Source organism: Neofelis nebulosa, chromosome 18 (genome assembly GCF_028018385.1).
Source record: "Neofelis nebulosa isolate mNeoNeb1 chromosome 18, mNeoNeb1.pri, whole genome shotgun sequence".
NCBI lineage: Eukaryota > Metazoa > Chordata > Mammalia > Carnivora > Felidae > Neofelis > Neofelis nebulosa.
Genome location: NC_080799.1, coordinates 24,652,999 through 24,673,163, shown reverse-complemented (window position 1 = coordinate 24,673,163; position 20,165 = coordinate 24,652,999). Strand labels below are relative to the sequence as shown.

The 20,165-nt window shown below is 44.8% G+C and overlaps 1 long non-coding RNA gene across 5 annotated transcripts in view; it reads left to right on the top strand.

The window, feature by feature from the left end:
• LOC131501056 (uncharacterized) overlaps positions 1 to 20,165 on the top strand; it is a 132,130-nt gene that overhangs the window by 23,999 nt on the left and 87,966 nt on the right. For all 5 annotated transcript variants that reach the window (XR_009256606.1, XR_009256608.1, XR_009256607.1 and 2 more), the window contains one exon: positions 19,072 to 19,135. This is a non-coding gene — a long non-coding RNA (uncharacterized LOC131501056). The remainder of the gene's footprint in view (positions 1 to 19,071; positions 19,136 to 20,165) is intronic.

The window sequence follows — 20,165 nt, the reverse complement described above, 5'->3', positions numbered from 1 at the left end:
CGGCTGCCCAGACCCTGACTGGAATGATGGATGGGAGTCCTAGCACGCCGGGAAGGATAGAGATGTTTATGTTTCCAAAGGCAGGGCACTTTCTCCCAGGGCACAGGGCTGGTGGAAACAGGGTCGGAACAAATCACTTTACATTTTCTCTCTTTGATTTTTTTCTTCTGATGAGAAATAACTCTTGCTCCCAGGACACGATAGACCAAGGGAACTGTGTTGGAGCTATTACATGTATCCCATGACGATATTTGTTTCTTGAATTTTCATCTTATGGGACTCTGACCTCTCTGAGAATATGATGAAAGCTATGGACCCATTCCCCAGGAAAAATACTCATAGGTGCAAATTTTTACTTATAATGCCAGGGGATTTATAGTTTCTCTGAAACCCACTCATGGAATCTAGATTAGGGGATTCTAGAAGAGAGGGAGGGAGAGAGAGAGGGAGGGAAAGGGAGAGGGAGAGAGAGGGGGGAAGGGCGAGGGAGGGGGGAGTGGGAGAGAGAGGGAGGAGGAGAGGGAGAGGGAGAGGGAGAGAGGGAATATACTGGAAGAGAAAGGAGGAAGGCCATCGTGAGGGTGGTGCAAAGAAGTAAGGGGAGTTGAAACAAAATGTTGAGGAGTTTGAACCAAAGATTGAAGATTCCTCTGGTCCCAAATATATCCCTTTCCTTTCTTCTTTCTTTCTTTCCTTCTTTCTTTCCTTCCTTCTTTCCTTCCCCCTTCCTTCCTTCCTTCTCTTTCTTTCTTTCTTTCTTTCTTTCTTTCTTTCTTTCTTTCTTTCTTTCTTTCTTTCTTTCTCTTTTTTTCTTATTTATTTGTAAATTTACATCCAAGTTAGTTAGCATATAGTCCTCTAATGATTTCAGGAGTAGATTCCAGTGACTCATCCCCTATGTATAACACCCAGGGCTCATCCCAACAAGTTTCCTCCCTGATGCCCCTTCCCCATTTAGCCCATCCCCCCTCCCACACCCCCTCCAGCAACCCTCAGTTTGTTCTCTGTATTTAAGAGTCTCTTGTGTTTTGTCCCCCTCGTTTCAATATTATTTTTGCTTCCCTTCCCTTATTGTTCATCTGTTTTGTATCTTAAATTCCTCCTGTGAGTGAAGTCATATGATACTTGTCTTTCTCTGACTAGCTAATTTCACTTAGCATAATGCCCTTTAGTGCCATTCCACATAGTTGCAAATGGCAAGATCTCATTCAAAGTTTCTCTTTGAACTGTACCTGGAAATTCCTGGGTTATGAGACATGAACATTTTTTAAAGATTTCTGGATGCCATTGCCTTGCTCTCTGGATTCAGGGAATCAGATTTCAACTCCCACCAGTGATGTCTGAGGGCTGTGTCCCCCACATCTTTTCAGTGCTTGTGATTTTCTGACTTTTGCATATGAAACTAATCTGATGGGTGTAAAGTGTTATGCATATATATTTGGTGGTAGGGTGTGGGCAACAGCACATTTAAAAAACCCTTCAGGCAAATTATTGGGTAGCCAGGGTCAAGAGCCACTGATCTATATACTGAAGATACCCATTTTCACTTAGTTGTCCGTCAGCAATTTCAGACTTAGTATGTCCAACACTGAAAGCTTGATTTCCCACCTCCTCCCCTCTGCTTACCCATTTCTCCTGGGATCTTACCATCTTGGCAAACAGCATGCATCATTGTTCTTCCAACTGGTCAAGCCACTGATTGCCCCACTTGCTCTGTCCGTTTTTTTTTTCCCCCCAGTCCATCAGTCGGTCCTGCCAATTCTCCTTCTAAAATCCATCCAAACCTTTCCCTGTATTGCCACCACCCTAGCCAAAGTCACCACCACATTCTCTTCCCCGTATATTTACCACAGTGGTCTCCAACCCAGTTTTTTGTCTGTTTGTGTTTCTTTTTTGCCTTTGTTTTCACTCCTCTCCAGAGCATTCCCTACAGAATGCGCTTTCAAAAATGTGAACCAGATCATTTTATCCCCCTTCAATTGTTTCCCGAGTGTGAAATACTTTATTGTGTCTCTTGGGGGTCCTGTGGGGTTTGGCTTCTACTTACCTCTCCAGACTTCTTCCTTTGGTCATTCTTCTGTCTTGCTCACTTTGCTCCAGCTGCATTGCCCTTCTGGTAATTCTTGGAACACTCCAAACTCAGCCCCTACGTCTGAGACCCTGCCACGTCTTTTCCTTTGATCATCCTTACTTGAGTCTTTTTAGACTCCATACTTATCACGTCTCAGCATGTCACCTTGCCTGAGAGCCACTCTCTGACTATCCTGGCCTAGAATCAGTCTCCTATATTCTTTATTATAGAACTGTTGTTCCTTTATTTATTATTTTGTTGCTTGAAGACTTTTTGTATTCTCCTTCAACTAGATTATAAACTCCATGAGGCCAGGGACCATGGTTGTGTTGCCAGATTTAGCAAAACAGACAACACAAAAGACCAGACAGGAATTATGTCAAACTTTATCACTTTGGGGAGAACTGACATCTTTATTATCTCAAGTCTTCGAATTCATGTACATGGCATGTCTCTCTGTGTATTTAGATCTTTGATTTTCTTTCTTTCTTTTTTTTAATGTTTGCTTATTTATTTTGAGAGAGAAAGAGAGTACCAGCGGTGGGAGGAGCAGAGAAAGAGGAGAGAGAGAATCCCAAGCAGGCCCCGCTTGAGCATGGGAGCCTAGGTTCCCTGGGCTCCCATCTGTGAGATCGTGACCTGAGCCAAAATCAAGAGTCGGACGCTTACGCAGCTGAGCCACCCAGGCGCCCCTTAGATCTTTGGTTTTGTAAGTTTTCAGCTTTATGTAATTTCTGAACATGTTTTTTTATACTTGGATTTATACCTATATCATTTTTTGAGCAATTATAAATGGTGTTATATTTTAAATTTTGGCTTCCATGTGCTCATTGATAGTACATAGAAATACAATTGGTTTTTGTATATTTGTCTTGTATTCTGTCAACTGGCTGAATTCATTTATTAGTGCTAGTTGTTTTTTTTGTGGATTCCTTGGGATTTTCTGTGTAGAACATCATGTCATCTGCAAACATAGACCATTTTATTTCTTTGTTTTTAATAGTGTTATTTATTTGAGAGAGACAGAGACAGAGTGGGGGGAAGGACAGAGAGAGAGGGGGGGAGAGAGAGAATCACAAGCAAGCTCCATGCTGCCAGCACAGAGCCCGATGTGGGGCTCAAACTCACGAAACCACGAGATCATGACTTGAGCTGAAACCAAGAGTCGGTCACTTAACTGACTGAATCGCCAGGTGCCCCTGTTTCTTTTTTGATTAGTATATTCCTAATTATATTTTCTTACCTTATTGCACTGGCTAGAACTTCCAGCACTATGTTGAACAGCAGTGGTGAACAATAGCCTTGTTCTCGACTAGCTCATTTGTTTAAACGCAAACCTGCAATGTTCCATGGAGAGACCAAGCATAGGTGTTAATGTTAATCTCACAGTCAAACCAGGCCTCACAAGATACCACCTGTGTGATCTTAGAAGAGTAGCTTTTGCCTTCCCCACATTCCCTCATCCCCAAAGTTGAGATACTTGTGCCTTGGCTTTGTTAGAGGGCACACAGGATGCAGAGGTTGGGAGCTAGGTTCCCTGGGCTCGGATCCCAGCACCACCACCACTCCCAGCTGTGTGATCTCAGGCACGTTTCTTACTCTCTGTGCATCTGTTTCCTCCTCTGTGAAGGGAGGAAAATAAGATTAACCACATCATAAAGTTGTTGCAAAGATGGACTAAGTTGATAAGTGTAAAGCGCTTAATACCCCGCACCCAGGAAGAGCCAGGGAAGTGTTTGTTCTTGTTGTGAGGTTTGAATGAGGCTTGAACGTGTGTCAAATGCTTGGCGCAGGGCAGATGCTCAGTAAAGCTTTTTCTGACACTAAGTCTCGTGCTAACTAAAAATAACTAAACAGCACTGAAGGGCTTGTAATGAGAAGCAACAACCTCCTTCCTCTTCTCTGGAGGCAACCATTTGTACCTTTTTGAGCTATTTTCTAAATAATGAGCTCCTTTACCTGTTCCTTGATGTATCAACTTTAGATATTATCTGTTTACATCCTGAAATAATGGTGGAGGGTTTAGCTCTCTTACACTCCCTATCTCCCATCCTTTTAATATAACGATATCGCTGTTTATAATTCGATCACTAGCCAATACTGTTCACCGAAGAGCCAAAAGGTGTGTTGTGATTATATTTCTTTTCCTGAAAAATTTTCCTATTGCCCTTCTTTTTTTTTTTCTTTCATTTGTACTACTTGCCTTTCTCATACACATCATTTTTTCAAGTGCTCAATCCTATCAGTTACTCTATCGGATTCACTTTTTTTCTCCCCCAGTGACTTCCATGTCTTGTATTATTTTCTGTTACTGTCATGACGGTCACAAAAAAAAATGAGTCTTTTTCCCTTTCCCCTCCAGCCTAATATCACCCCCCAGTCCCCGCTGGCCGTCGTTACCTGCCTGCGTCTCTCTTTGTTCCTTTCCTTTTCTGTCCATTCTTCTGGTCATCTCACTTCTCTTTCCCGGCCATGTTCCTTCTTGGTCCATCCATGTGGCCTTCTCAACAGTCCACTCATAGAAGTAGTATTATTACTCTGTCAGTCAACTTTTGGCTCATTATAAATCAGCATTTTGAAGTGTTCTCATTTACATAGGGCACCCCAAAGATAACTTGATCCACAGCAAAAAAAGGGCAATTGTGCTAATGCATATGTGATTGAGGCAGAGCCCTTGCAGGGAGTAGCTAGCTAAGGGCAGCTGATTATAATGAAAGGCTTAAGTAAGGCAGAAATGCTTCAGACATGACAAGAACACGGGCTGAAAGACCTGATGATCTATTTCAGCAGAAAAATATCCATCAAAAGAGAAACCTCTCCTAAAGGAGTGCCCAGCCAAGGTGTGGGTCTTAGAAGAGCTGGATCCATATTTTAGGAGCAACAACCCACTTTGTTGACAGGTCGTAAGTCAAGAAACAAGTTTAATAAAGAATTCATTGAAAAACACTATTTCAACACCAGGCTATAAAGGTGGCCCCAGGAGAGTAGGACTTAGGGTTTTTGAACATATTACTGGTTGATATCAGATGTTGAACTTAGAAAGGCTACTTCCCTAAGATTTATAGAGCAGTGTCCAAGCATCATGACCTTGGACCTACCCCAGAGGCCCATGCATTATCTAAAGGAATCCATTCGGACCAACTCGGTACCTATCTGGCTTTCGCTGGGCGTCCTCTGCTCGTTAATTCCTGTTGTGTACGACCTCGAATTACCTCTACACAATGGCTCTCACACTTTCCCCACCTAACTTCCGTATGACTGTTCAAACAACCGGATGGTGTGGAAACCAATTTGACATACATTTCATATATTAAAATAAAAAATAAAAAAAATAAAACAACCGGATGGTGGTCCCTGAAGGCCACGTTGCTTCATGGATTTAGGCTTCCACTTCACCTTCTCTTGGTGTCCTAGTCATTAGTTAGGATTTTACCTCCCTCGTTCATCTTCGACCCGTCCCGTGGCCTATGCAGCTTGAACGGGCACTGCTTCTCCAGCTCCTGTTTTATTAAACCAACTGCTGATGCCAGTTCCTTGTCTGGTGTCTGAGTTGGCTCCACCCCAGGCCTTCTTTTCCCCGGCCGATCCCCGCTTTCCCTGATACCTAGAAGAGGGCGTCTGGCAAGTCCTCTCATTCAACCTCCCTGCGTGGCATAATAATTTCTCTTTTCTCAGAGGTGTGACCTAAGGGTCATACTCCGAGGCCACGCCCATTATGAAACTACAGTGCGGGGCGAGGGAGGGGGAGACTCTATGTAGAAGCACACCCACCAGCTTCGGAAGTGCTCTTTGTTTCCACCCCACCTCAATCTCATGAACTGTTGAACTTAGTTGCCTTTTTTCTCCTTCTCAATCATCCTGCCAAATAGTAGCGGAGATGAGATGACCCTGGACAGTGGGGAGGGCTGGGTATTGAAATCAGCTTGTTGGGTGCTGTAGCAGAAGCGGGGGGAGTGGAACAGAGAGGTCACAGCCGATGCATTCACCGGGGTGAGTTATGTCCTCAGTCAGCATTCATCCTCTCTATGCTTTATGCAGTCTTTTTTGACTCCCCCAGCTCACTGGGGCCGCACACATACCTGCGTCAGCCCTGAAAGGAGCCTTCTGAGGAAAAAGAAGCCCCTGAGGAAGGTTTTCCCCGGCCAGGCTCCCCTGAGACATCTGCCATCATTGCTGCCACCATCTATTCTTCCTTCTGGTGACAGAATGCGTTATTCTCCCTGGGGAAACACTCCTTTCCCTGCGCTAAGCCTGTGTTCCAGGTAGCCTATGACCCAGGTGTGCCTAATCCGGGTTCCAGTCCCTCTGGCTGTTGTGTTCACTTAGGGATGGCACGTGACCCAAACTCATCCAATCGCTTGTGATCACGCCTCCTGTCGGAAGAGTATCCTCTTTCCGTTAAGGTTGTTGGGAGGATAAAACCTAAACCCAAAACTGACGTCAGCCGTCATGCTTTGATGAAGGGTCAACTTGCTTGGTAAAGCAGCCAACATACAGGAAAGCAGAGCCAGGCAGAGATGGGAAGAAATGAAACTGAACTGGGTAGCCGTCATTTGAGCCCCTGGATCCAGTTGTGCCTGAAGCTGTATTTGCCACCCCTTGACTTTACAGCCTTTTGAGCCAACAGTAGTCCCTCCTTAATTTTTTTAAAAATTGATTGAATACTTTTATTATTGTTATTGTTATTATTATTATTATTATTTTTTTTTTTTTTTTTACGTAAGTCAGTTTGAGTTTCTGTTAATTGCAACGCAAAGAATCCTGACTAGTACAACCGGTTATTTTATTGAAACTCCCGTACTCGGAGGAACATGTTTGCCAAGTTTTATGGTGCATTTTCAGATATTTGTCTCCCCAAAGTTCTGTTATGATGTTTTGGGATTTCTCCTCTTTTCTCTATACTCTTCCCCTCAAGGATTCTTTCTATCTCAGAGTTGGAACTATGATAGGTCACCCATGCTCCTCAGCGTCAGCAACCTATTTGGGAGTCAGAAACATACTTCACTCACATTTTCCAAAAGCGGTTGTCTTTTAGGTGGAAGAATTCACGACGTACGACTGGAAAGATACGGAGTTTTCCCATCTTATCATATCGCAGTCCTCAGCTTGTGAACGGGTGTACATTTTAGCAGGGAAACAACAGAAGGTGCTTAGGCTCCCAGGCCAGCCCACAAGACCAAATTCACCCCGTAGCGTAGGTGAACAATAGTGCTATCCCTGATTATCCCATAGGATCAGTCACCACTGCTGGGGTTATATGGGGATAGTTCATTCAACATTCTACCCGGAGAGAGAGTAAAATCTGTTTCCCACCCGTACTCCTACCGACTGCCATATCCCCGACTGCCGGATACCGCGGCAAGGCTTCTACTAAAATTCTGGGACCTACCATTTCAGCGGGGTCCCCTGCAACTACCATTTGTATGAAGAGACTCTTTGGTCTAACCCAGATCATCTTCACTGGCTTGCAAAATTCAATATATACAGAATTGAACTCACTCCTTCCTCCCCAAACTGTCACTCATATTCCCTAACGTGGTGGGACAGCTACTGGCCCAGTTGCTGAGGACAGAACCCAAGGAGTCATTTAGGACACACATCCCCTCTTAGTTACTTGCTATCGTCAACCAGTCGCTGCGTCCTACACGTTCTCACCTCAGATGCTCATTACTCGGTTCCTTTTTCTCCACCCCTCTAGTCACCTTCGTCATTAGGCCTTCGTAAGTTCTCATTGGGGGCTTTCGCTTCGGAAATGGTCTTGCTGCTTTTTCCGGGCTCCCTTAGTCTCAGTTGCACGCTTCTGCCCGGGAGAGTGTTCTTCAATAGGAGTCTGGTCAGATTGTGGCCTGCTGATATCCTCCGTGGCCCCTCACAGGATTTAGGCTTAGGTTCACTGGCCTTATCTTAGCACACAGGACTCCATGTGATCTGGTTCTTGACAACTTCCCTTTTGCTTTAGCCATTTGGGGAGTGGCCACATTCATTCTTTCCATAAACATTTTTCCAGTGCCAGGGACTGTCCTTTCTTGGCACTGGGAATACAGCGGTGAACAGAAACAAAATCCCTGACCTCATGGAGCTCATTTTTTTTTTTTTTTAATATTTTATTTATTTTTGAGAGAAAGAGAGCAGGCGTGAGCGGGGTACGGGGAGGGGCAGAGAGAGAGGGAGACCCAGAATCCGAGCTGTCAGCACAGAGCCCGATGCAGGCCTCGAACCCACAGTCTGTGAAATCATGACCTGAGCTTAACCGAGTGAGCTACCCAGGCGCCCGGCATGGGGCTTCTTTTTAATTGGGGATGGTGTGTATCAGAGGCAGTAAGTACGATGGAGAGAAAGCAAGAAAGGAGTAGAGAGTGACAGGTGAGGGCGGCATAATTTTAAAGAGGGCCCTCAAGGAATAGCTCAGTGAGGAGGCAGTGCTTGAACCTTGACTTGAAGAAGGTGAGGGAGCAAGCCATGTGGATATCTAGTGGAAGATGCTGTAAGTGCAAGGGCCCTGGGGTGATTTCAAGGATCGGTAAGAAGGCTAACATGGCTGGAACAGAACGGGAGAGTGAGAGGGAGTGGGTTCAGGCGGATCACATTGGGTCTCGTAGACCCTTCATTGTAGCTACTTTGTTATCCTGAGTGAGATGGAAAACCACTGGATTGCCCTGATCCTAAGAGCAATGTGCTCTGAACTCATGTCTTAAAAATGAATGATTTGTTCCCTAGAATGTGTCACAACTCCTCCTCCATCCTGACTGTGATTGACATTGTTCTCCCTGCTGGCAACAGACCTCCTCACATCTTCATTTCTCTGAGTCACCTCTTCATCGGGACCTTCCCTTGCCCTGAAGGTCGACGTAGGTGCATCTCTCGGTCCTCAGAGCCCCGTCATTATACGTGTTTACGGATTGGGGAAGTGAATGAGTAAAGGTGCAAATCTGGTGGAAAGTGAAGAGTGCCACGGATGCCAGGGGGAGGCAGAGAAGCAGACGCTCCTCTTAATAACTAACATTTCTCGAGCTCGCTATCTGCCGAGCGTTACGCTAAGTGCGTCCCACGGATCGTGTCGTTTAGTGCTCCTCTGCTATTGATGCTGTTTCGAAACCCATTTCACAAGGAGGAGACAGATCACGGAGAGGTGAAGTGACTTATCTCAGGTCCTATACCCGGCAAGGGATGGAGATGGGACTTGAACCAGGCAGTCAGGGTCCAGTGGGACTTCATACCCGGATAAGGGGAAGTAATTCATTTCCCCGTGGGCTTGCTTTCTGGAAGATCGCTGAGCCACATAAAAACTACAGAAAGCAGGTCTGGACAACTGAACTGCTACAAAAGTCCAGGACAGGCAGTATATCCAGCTTATTCTGGGCAGCACCTTGTTGCTTCTCTGAGACAGCGTCTGCACAAGTCAAGGTAGAAAGAAGTGTTCTCACCAGAGGCAGTGGGAGAACTAGGTGGAGCCTTTAAGAGCAGGGCTTTGTGTCGGGTAGACCTGGGGATGGCTCCGGCCGCCCCCCCCAGTTGTCACCTGTCACTTGGGGAAGTAGCTAAGATACCCTGGACTCAGCTCCCTCATTTGTAGAATGGGAATGTGATTATTTGTACGGATTACATTTGATGAGTCTGATAAAGATCCTCCAGTCCCCAGTTCATGGCTCTTCATGTGTTTTCTCCAGTTCTCCTGTCTCACAGCAAGACGGCCAGCAGACCCAGCCCTAGCAGCCAGCCTGCCCCATCTTTTTAAAAAAAATTTTTTTAATGTTTATTTATTTTTGAAGGAGAGAGAGACAGAGTGTGAGTGGGGGAGGGGCAGAGAGAGAGGAAGACAGAGAATCTGAAGCAGGCTCCAGGCTCCGAGCTGTCACCACAGAGCCCAGTGCAGGGTTTGATCCTACAACCCTGGGATCGTGACCTGAGCGGAAATCAAGAGCCAGACGCTCAACCGACTGAGCCACCCAGGTGCCTCTTCTAAACTATCATTTTAATGGAAAGAAATGAGTATCTACTGGGGGTTCATGCAGAACATCACAAAAACGTAGAGAGGTGGCCTTGGGATAACTGAGGCACGGTGACGTTATGTGATGTGCTCCTACTCACATACGGGATTGAGGCAGAGCTAAGCCAGGGTCCTGGAGTTGTCTGACCCTGGGACCAAATCGTTTCCTGCCTGCCCAGTGGCATCAGATAGAGGAGGCTCCTGCTGGACCGATGAGCGAGACTGCCCCAGGGGCTAACGCTGTCAGACAAGTACTTTGATTAGCTTCTCCAGTGGCCAGTGATACAAACCCACTATCAACTGGCTTATGTTAAGAAAAAAATGTCCTAGAAGGGACACTGGGATGTTTGACATAAGAAAAAACGAACAGTTAGAACCTGGGCAGGCTGCAAGCAGGATCTGTCGAGTCATTGAGATGCCACAGAGCTGTCTCTTGTCTCGTTCCCAGGTCACATATTCCCACCTCTATTTGCTGGTCGGTATGTATGCTTCGTACTTTTTCAAGAGACTGGCTCTGTCTGCTTTTACAATCCCGGTGGACCCTGAACTCCCAAGTTACAGGTCTAGCATCCAAACAGCTTCCCATATTCCCTAGCATCTATCCCTAATATCCTCAGCTCCAAAGAGAGAAGAGATCTGTCCCAAGCTGAACCTGTGTCCGCACTGACCCACTGAACTATGCTGTGAACCAGGGCCAAGTAGGCAAGTCAATTTAACTGAAGTCCAAAAGGGAAAAGGTAGTTCTCAGAGAAGAGGGTGGGTCAGGGGCTCTTGGGTCAGTTATGCTAAAAAAAAGTTCTAAGTAAAATAAATGACAATGAACTGATCATGAATATGAACACCTAAAATATTTTTTTAAAAGCAAAATTTTAAAGAATATGAACACCTTTATATGATTTAGCATTTTTCTTTACACAGGTAAGCTGCTCATAATGAAATTGAATCTAACCCTAATTGTACTACTAGGACTCAAAAGAAGGATAAGTTTCTAAACCTGAAATTCTAAAAGATTGCAATCAGCTCCTGTGGTTTGAACTTCAGAGAGTCTATAAAGTCAACAGTCTTTACAGGAGACTGTCATCCTAGTTCCCGAAAAGCTTCTGATGCCTCCTTTCATTTCTTTCACTTCTAAATTTTCTATTTTTTTTTTTTTTTTACTGTTTATTTATTTTTGAGACAGAGAGAGAGAGAGGGAGACACAGAGCGCAAGTTGGGGAGGGCAGAGAGAGAGGGAGACACGGAATCTGAAGCAGGCTCCAGGCTCTGAGCTGTCAGCACAGAGCCCGTCCCAGGGGCTCAAACTCACAAACTGCAAGATCAGACCTGCTTCCTAATTTTCTAATTACCATTAGTACCCATAGCGTCCTGCCTTCTCTGAGACTTCTTTCCAAGAAGAAGTGATTCCTCACTAATCAAGTTTTCTTTTTCAGCAGATCGGCATAAGCTGGAAAAGGAAGAGAGGCATGTTTCCGTAATCTCGATGCCTTTCTTCCTATAACTCCACTGCCTCTACTCAACACCAAGTATTTATTTATTGTTTATTATTTTATTTATTTTTATTTATTATTGAGCACCTGTTAGGTGCCACGACTTGCAACGGAGGCAGGTTCTAGTGGCTGCTGTTTCATTATCTTGCTGCCCTGATAACAGATCTTCTTAAAGGACAGAGTCGCATTTTCTCAGGCTTTCTAAAGAACATATTAAAAATTAGCTGGGGCGCCTGGGTGGTTCAGTCGGTTAAGCGTCTGACTCTTGGTTTTCGGCTCAGGTCATGATCTCGTGGTTTCGTGAGTTTGAGCCCTGAGTGGGGCTCTGCAGTACAGAGCATCTCTGCTTGGGATTCTCTCTCTCTCTCTCTCTCTCTCTCTCTCTCTCTCTGTTCCCCGTTGCCCCCCTCACCTGCACTGTTTCTGTCTCTCTCAAAATAAATAAATACATTTAAAAAATATTTAAGCTAGGTTATACATGGATATCTCCAAATATGGATCTGGAAAATTCAAAATAAGTTGAAGATTTAACACAGGTTGCTTCCCCCCCCCCCTTTTAAAGCATATACCAGAATTTCTTCAGCTTACATGTTTTCAGTACTCTTGGACTGACGACATGGTTTATACAGCAGGTTATGAGTCAGAAAGTATGTTGTTCCCTCTCAGAAGCTAACTTGTAATTGAACCTTAGCTGAAGTGTGTACCAAACTAACACTTCCTGTTAAGGATGTTGAAAAGTAGTAACGCATTCTTTGATTGAGCCAGCTGAGATGGTTTTGGGGGGAGAGACGGCTGGGGTCTGAGATGCTCCCGCTTCCTGTTTGTGTGTTTGATCCTGGAGGAAAGGCCAGCCTTCAGGACAGCTGCTGGAGCAGCCCAATCCACGTTTGTTCACGAGTTTCTTTTGGTCAGGAGACGAACGCCATGAACTCTCCCAGTCTCCTTGCCGAGAGGGGAAGGATGCTGCAAAACCTGGCTTGTTGCCAAACCTCCTGGAAATGTCTATTTACCGTGCTTTGCAGAGAGATGTCGATGATTGAATAATGACGCTTGAGTTCTTGACTGCAGCCTGTGGGGGATGCCTCTCTCGTTTGCCACCTGAAAAGCTGCAATTACCAAAATTGCTTATAATGCCTCTCTTTTAGGAGTTCCTATTAGGAACCCCTTCAGGAAAATTCGTGCATGCATTCATCCATTTCTGTCTCCTCATGGCCCGTTTGAGCAAACCTGTTCTACCGAAGCGCAACGACCCTGCCTACCAGAAGAGACAACTCATAAATTTGGATGGCTAAGACGAACTGATCACCTGGGATGAACCCAGTGGCATGCTGGGAGATGTTTGACAGACAGCTTGCTAAAAAAATTAAAAGCTCTGATTTGTAGTGTTTGCCGATTTCCCTGGTGTAAATACGGTCTCCGTGGCTGAGTTCGAGCCACCAATGTGATGCCTCTTGAAGGCGGATCTGGTGGGGAGTTGTGTGCCATGGCCCCCGTGGGTCCTATGAGCTGGCTGTGTGTGCGCTACACCCAGATGTTCACACCCCTGCTGCTGATCTTCTTTTCCCCCTCCCCCTCCCCCTCCCCCTCCCCCTCCCCCTCCCCCTCCTTCTTTTCTGATCTTTTTTTTTTTTTTTTTAATTTTTTTTTTTTCCAACGTTTTTTATTTATTTTTGGGACAGAGAGAGACATAGCATGAACGGGGGAGGGGCAGAGAGAGAGGGACACACAGAATCAGAAACAGGCTCCAGGCTCTGAGCCATCAGCCCAGAGCCTGACGTGGGGCTCGAACCCACGGACCGCGAGATCGTGACCTGGCTGAAGTCGGACGCTTAACCGACTGCGCCACCCAGGCGCCCCTCTTTTCTGATCTCTTAACCCCAGCATTTGCTTTCTTCTCCCTTCCTTGTTCCTGCTTTGAACCCTTAACCTGTTCTGCAGCCCTGACTCAGTTCTCACTTCTGGCTCCTTTGGATTTCTTGTGTGCGATGTTCTCTTTCCAGCCCACGGGGCTCTCCCTCCTCCTGCCCGGCTGCTGCTTTGGCACTTGCCATTTCAGGACTCGTGGACAGAAACTCCTTCCCAAAGGCTCCACTCTGGGAAGCCAAGTCCCTGCTCTCATTCACAAGGCAGACAGGCTGCGGCTCCCACAACACAAGCTGGGGGCGGTGGCGAGGGCAACATTTACAACGGACAGCACGGCCGTGATCGAGCGAGGGGACGGTGTCAAGGGCACGCCCAAATTCGGATCTCCACCCTGCCGCTTCTTCTTGTATTACCCTGGGCATGGTACTCATCTTGCTGTTTCTGGCTTCTCATCTTTAGCACAGAGGGCCTCATTGGGCTAGTCCTTGATGGAACAGATTTATATTTATAAAGTGCTTAGAATAGCGCCAGTCACCCAGTATGTGTCGTGCAAATGGTTGTTAAATAAATAAGACCCATTCCACAAATATTTACTGGGTACCTAGTTTGGGCCAAGTGCATGTAGGAGGCATTGTGGGCACTTTGGAGACCGAAACGGTTTCTTCTCTTCGCTGTTCCCAGTGTAGCTCAGGGAGGGGACGTAACGTGTATACACAAACTGCCGTGATGGAAAGAAGAGAGGAAAATAACAATTATTGAGAATTATGTGGTAGATACTGTGATAGGGACTTAATATCCATTATTTTATTTAATATCATTTGGTTATTATGTAAGAGGTATCATCTTTATAACATTTACATTCAAAAATTATTAGAAAGACCATGGGGGGGGCGCCTGGGTGGCGCAGTCGGTTAAGCGTCCGACTTCAGCCAGGTCACGATCTCGCGGTCCGTGAGTTCGAGCCCCGCGTCAGGCTCTGGGCTGATGGCTCAGAGCCTGGAGCCTGTTTCCGATTCTGTGTCTCCCTCTCTCTCTGCCCCTCCCCCGTTCATGCTATGTCTCTCTCTGTCCCAAAAAAAAAAAAAAAAAAAAAAAAAAAACGTTGAAAAAAAAAGAAAGACCATGGGGCCCCTGGGTGGCTCAGTCGGTTAAGTGCCCACTTCAGCTCAGGTCACGATCTCACAGTTCGTGGGTTTGAGCCCCACCCCCCCTCCCCCGTCAGGCTCTGTGCTGACAGCTCAGAGCCTGAAGCCTGCTTCAGATTCTGGGTCTCCCTCTCTCTCTACTCCTCCCCTGCTCACGCTCTGTCTCTCAAAAATGAGTAAATGTTAAAATATTTTAAAAAATTATTAGAAAGACCAAACATTTAAAATCATTTGCCTGCATCTTTTTCATGGATTATCAACAGTTCCTTTTGATTATACAGTTTTTTTTTTCCTGATGGGGCATTCATGTTTTTATTTATTTATTTATTTATTAAAAAAAAATTTTTTTTCAACGTTTTTTATTTATTTTTGGGACAGAGAGAGACAGAGCATGAACGGGGGAGGGGCAGAGAGAGAGGGAGACACAGAATCGGAAACAGGCTCCAGGCTCCGAGCCATCAGCCCAGAGCCCGACGCGGGGCTCGAACTCACGGACCGCGAGATCGTGACCTGGCTGAAGTCGGACGCTTAACCGACTGCGCCACCCAGGCGCCCCTCATTAATGTTTTTAAATGAATTTTTCCTTTTATTATGGATATTTCAAACATATACAAGATAGACGCAATGATATAACGAACTCCTAGGTACCTGTCATCCAACCGCAATCATTATCAACTGATGGATGATAATTATTTTGATTTGTTCATATCCCTGCTCACTTCCCCCATCTCAGTTATGAAAAAGGAAAATTCCAGACATCCTATCATTCCACCGGCACCGTTCTCATTTTACAGGTGAGCAAAGGGAAGCTTAGAGACTTCAGATGATTTGGTGAAGGTCACACAGCTAATAAGTGGCAAAGCCGGGACCCAAACCTTGGTCTGTTTTACTCCAAAGCTTTTAACTGGAATGCTAAAATTTAAGAGAGGCTACAAGAGCTCAAGGGAGGGAAGAAAATGGGAGTTTAGAAGGGAATCCGAGACGGCTTTGCAAAGAAATGGCACTTTAGGCCATAAAGTGGAGGTAGAGACTTTTAAGAGAAATGAAGAGCTTGCATTAAGGCACAGAGGAAAGCGATTGTGCGTTGAGCAGTGGGTTTGAAGAGTATTATTATTTAATGCGTGGCAAGCAGGTTAACTTGATCAGAATCCTCCGAGGGGAGGGCCTTGTTTAAAATGCTGATTGCTGGGACCCCACCTTGAGGGAGGGACTGACTGTGGTTTGGGGCATCCAGATCTATTTTTAACAGGCTTCCCTGGAGTGTCTGATGTGCTCTGCAGTTTGAGGACCGCATGGCCGCATTAGGCGCATTAGGCAGGACCAGCAGGACTCTGGAGATAATCACTCAGCAATTTGGCTCTTGTTTTCCACTGTCTGTTCAAATCCATTCCATAGCCCTGAGGGAAATCCCAGAGAAGCCCCACGAAGTTCCAGGTCATTGTTAATCAGGTCTCCACTCATCTCAAGCCGAAGAGAAGTTTTATTACAGCAGATACATCCCATGCAATACTTCAAATTCAGCTGAAAGATTTTTGCAAGGGAAGTGAAAGCCTAGGTCATGGTCTACACTGGGGAAGCAGAAAGCAGGGATCTTTTTCTCCTCCTGGTTCAGACTTCTCCTCTTGTCCCACTCATCAGATTGCTTCCAGATTTTCCAGAGCAGCAGTGGAAGGAGGGAGAGTGTCAGGTATAGAAAAAAAATCCTTTCTTTTACTTTAGCACTGCTCTCTGGAGAGTCAACTATTTTGGTTTTGCAGATTCCTAAATTGGTCTTCGTATGTGTTTGTCCTGTTATTCAGCTTTTATGCCGAGTTTTTAATTTTAGCAAGCCATTATTTAAATTTCCAAGAGTTCTGCTTATTTTTATGGTTGGCAGCCTAATTTTGATTTAAGAATGTGACATCGACTTAAATAGCTCTTAGTACATTCATTAACTATACTTCCGTCCGAGTTCTCTTTGGATTCCCGTGTTAACTTTACTTCATTTGGTGTTAGTTCCTCTTTTACTCAGCCTCCTACCTCTCTTTCATGCTGTTTGCCTCAACTGTTGGGTTGTCTGGATTGATCGGTGTGGGTCTTCCAGTGCAACTGAAAATCACTGGCTCAGGCAGTGAAAGTGGATTATGATCACAGGGGATTTGTCGTGGGAATACATAAGGACAACTGAGTTTTCCTCAAAGAATGCAGAAGATGCTTGCATTCTGGGCAAGGGGACTCCTTATCTATTGGGCCATCTGGAAGCGCCTGGAGGCACTGATTTGCTTCTCGCTCAAGCCCTAATCCTTCCTCATGGGATCCACCTGTGGCAGACCCCCTACTGCATAAAGAGGAATGTTCTTTTACCCGGAGAATCAATAATGCAAGGATGATTCAATATTAGGTTATCTAAATTACTATGCTAATAAATCAAGGGAGAAAAACCATCCAATTTAGACAAATGCAAAAACACATTTAATAAATTTCAAAGTCCAATGCTGATATTAAACATTTGGTTACATTACAAAAATGGACATGTACCCAACACGACAAAATATGTAAAATTCACACACCTTTATACACATAGCAAAAAAAGTCGTTTTTCTTCACAGTAAAACATGAAAGGGAAGGGAAAAAAAATGACACCTACAGTCACCACTATTAATATCTTTTTAGTATATAGATAATAAATGTTATATATAAAATTTAAAAATAACAGAAACATACAGTGGAAATTGAAAGTCCCTCCTCCCATAATATCATGCTCAGGAAATAACCGATATGAGTGTTTTGATGACTTTTCCCCAAATTTTACTTTCTTTAGCAAATACTAAGACTCATAATGTTTTTCAGATGGATTACAAAATAGGATCAAAGAACCAGCCAACGCACTTAGACAGGAGTGTAGAGTAGCATAATGGTTTCAATTCAGGACACGAAGCTGTTGTTGTTTTTAAATTCAAATCTATTTTTTTGAAGTTTTTATTTTAATTCCAGTTAGTTAACATACAGTATGACCTTCGTCTCAGGTGTACAGTTTAGAGATTCAACACTGTCATACACTGGGTATTCATCACAACAGGTGCACTCCTTCATCCCTAGCACCGGTTTCACCCATCTCCCCACCCACCTCCCTTCTCGGAACCGTCAGTTTGTTCTCTATAGTTAACATTCTGTTTCTCTCTCTCTCTCTCTCTCTCTCACTCTCTCACTCTCTCTCTTACCACCCCCCCCCCCACCAAAGTTGTTATTTACAGATGTTTCAATTATTTATTGATGTGTAACAAACCACACCAAGACTCTGTGGCTTAAGATAACAACCCTTTTATTTGCTCAAGATTCTGCCAGGTGGAGTGGTTCTTTCTCCTGTCTCTTTCCATGTGGTCCCTCCAGCAGGGGAACCAGACTTCTTACAGGGTAGATCCAGACTCACAAAAGCACAACAGTAGAACTTTCTAGGCCTCCTTAATTCTTGGCACAGTGGAGTGCCATCTCCACTGCAGTTCATTGATTAAAAGGAAGTCACAGGCCCAGTGCAGAATCAATGGCAAGGGACTACACAAGGATGTGAATACCAAGAGGCGTGGTTTGTCGGGACCACAGTTTAACAGACTGCCACCACAGATGATACGCTTTTGGTTATAGACAACCCAAAAGAATCAACTGGAAGGTAATTAGTAAGAATAGGAGAGCTCAGTGAAATGACCGGCAACAGAGCAGTTGACAACAATTATACACCTGGGGGGGGCCTGAGTGGCTCAGTCAGTTGGGTGTCCGATTTCAGCTCAGCTCATGATCTCACAGTCAATGAGTTTGAGCATTGGGCTCTGTGCTGACAGCTCAGAGCCTGGAGCCTGCTTCCGATTCTGTGTCTCCCTCTCTCTCTGCCCCTCCCCCACTCACACTCTGTCTCACTCTCTCAAAAATAAATACACATTTAAAAAAATTTTTTTAAAAGCAATTATATACCTAAGCAATGTTGCAAAGTTTAATAAAATCAGAGATAGTATTTACCATGAAAAGTTTACCATAGTTATTTTTCATGAACGTTTATTTAGCCACTACCACATAATGAGTGTTATGCCAGGCTCTGGCGATATAGAGGGACACAGAATAGACACAGATTTAACCCTCATGAAACTTACAGTCTAGAGAAGTGGACATACATTAAACAAAGTCGTGGAGGTAGGAGAGAACTGGTGTATTAGTTAGCTATTGCTGTGATGAACGCTGTGTAACAAATAGCTCCCAGGTCTTAGTGGCCTAAAAAAATAAATACCTATTGTTCTGCTCCAGAGTGTCTATCGCTGGTGAATGCTAGTTTTGCATACAGGGTGGGCTCAGGTCTGTTCCACTCATGTCTCCATGTGAGACCAGCAGCTAATTAGAGTGCTCTCCTGCCAGATGACAGAAATTCAAGCCAAACCGTGCCTGCCCATTTAAAGCCTCTGTTTGCACTGTTTACTTACATTGTGTTGGCTAAAGCAAATCACATGGCCGATTCCAATAGCAATGAGACTAAGACGTCTAATTCTATTACAGGGAGGAAGTGAAGAAATAGACATGATGACCTAATCAACCACCATCAGTAATTTCAAAAACCTAGGTAAGTCCACTGGGGCTTGGGTGTCATGAATGAGGACAGTGGTGGGATATTTAAGGTTGAAGTGATTGATAGGTACGGGCCAGATCGTTTACAGCCTTGCTGGCCTTGCTAAGGACGTTGAATTGCATCTAAGGGCAATGCAAGGCCACTGGGGCTTTCAAGCATGAGAGTGATTTGGTCAATTTACCTTTTAAAAAAAAAATGCTGCTGTGTAAAGAACGGAAGAAGAAGAGAGAACATAAAATAGTTATCGCGTTATTGTAATAAGTTGGTGGCTTGGCGTGGACAAGGAGACTGATGGTGTAGATGAGGAGAGGTCAAGGCGTTGAGATATGGTGTCCTTAGATTTGGTCAGGAGTTGGACGTGAGGTCGAAGGAGAGCTCAGGAATGACTCAGGTGCTGGGACAACGGCACCAGGTGAATACAGGTGCCCTAATTGCACCGGGGAGGATCTGGCAAAGGAACAGAATGTGACGAGGTAGATTAAAAGTTCAGTTTTGGAGGGGCGCCTGGGTGGCGCAGTCGGTTAAGCGTTCGACTTCAGCCAGGTCACGATCTCACGGTCCGTGAGTTCGAGCCCCGCGTCAGGCTCTGGGCTGATGGCTCGGAGCCTGGAGCCTGTTTCCGATTCTGTGTCTCCCTCTCTCTCTGCCCCTCCCCCGTTCATGCTCTGTCTCTCTCTGTCCCAAAAATAAAATAAAAAACGTTAAAAAAATAAAAAAATAAAAGTTCAGTTTTGGAAATACTGAATTCCATATTCTTGTGAGACAATAGCCATAAATATCTAGGGATAAACTTAACAAGCATTGTGAAGGATCTATATGAATAAAACTATAAACCTCTATTGAGGGCCATAAAAGAAGATTTGAATCAATGGAGTGTCAAACCTTGCACTTGAATAGGAAGACTCAAAATTGTAGAGATGTCAATTTTCACTAGATAAATCTATAAATTCAATGCAATTTCAATCAAAATTTCAATAGCATTTTTTTTTTTTTCAGAACTGGTAGTGATTACCAGGGACATTCT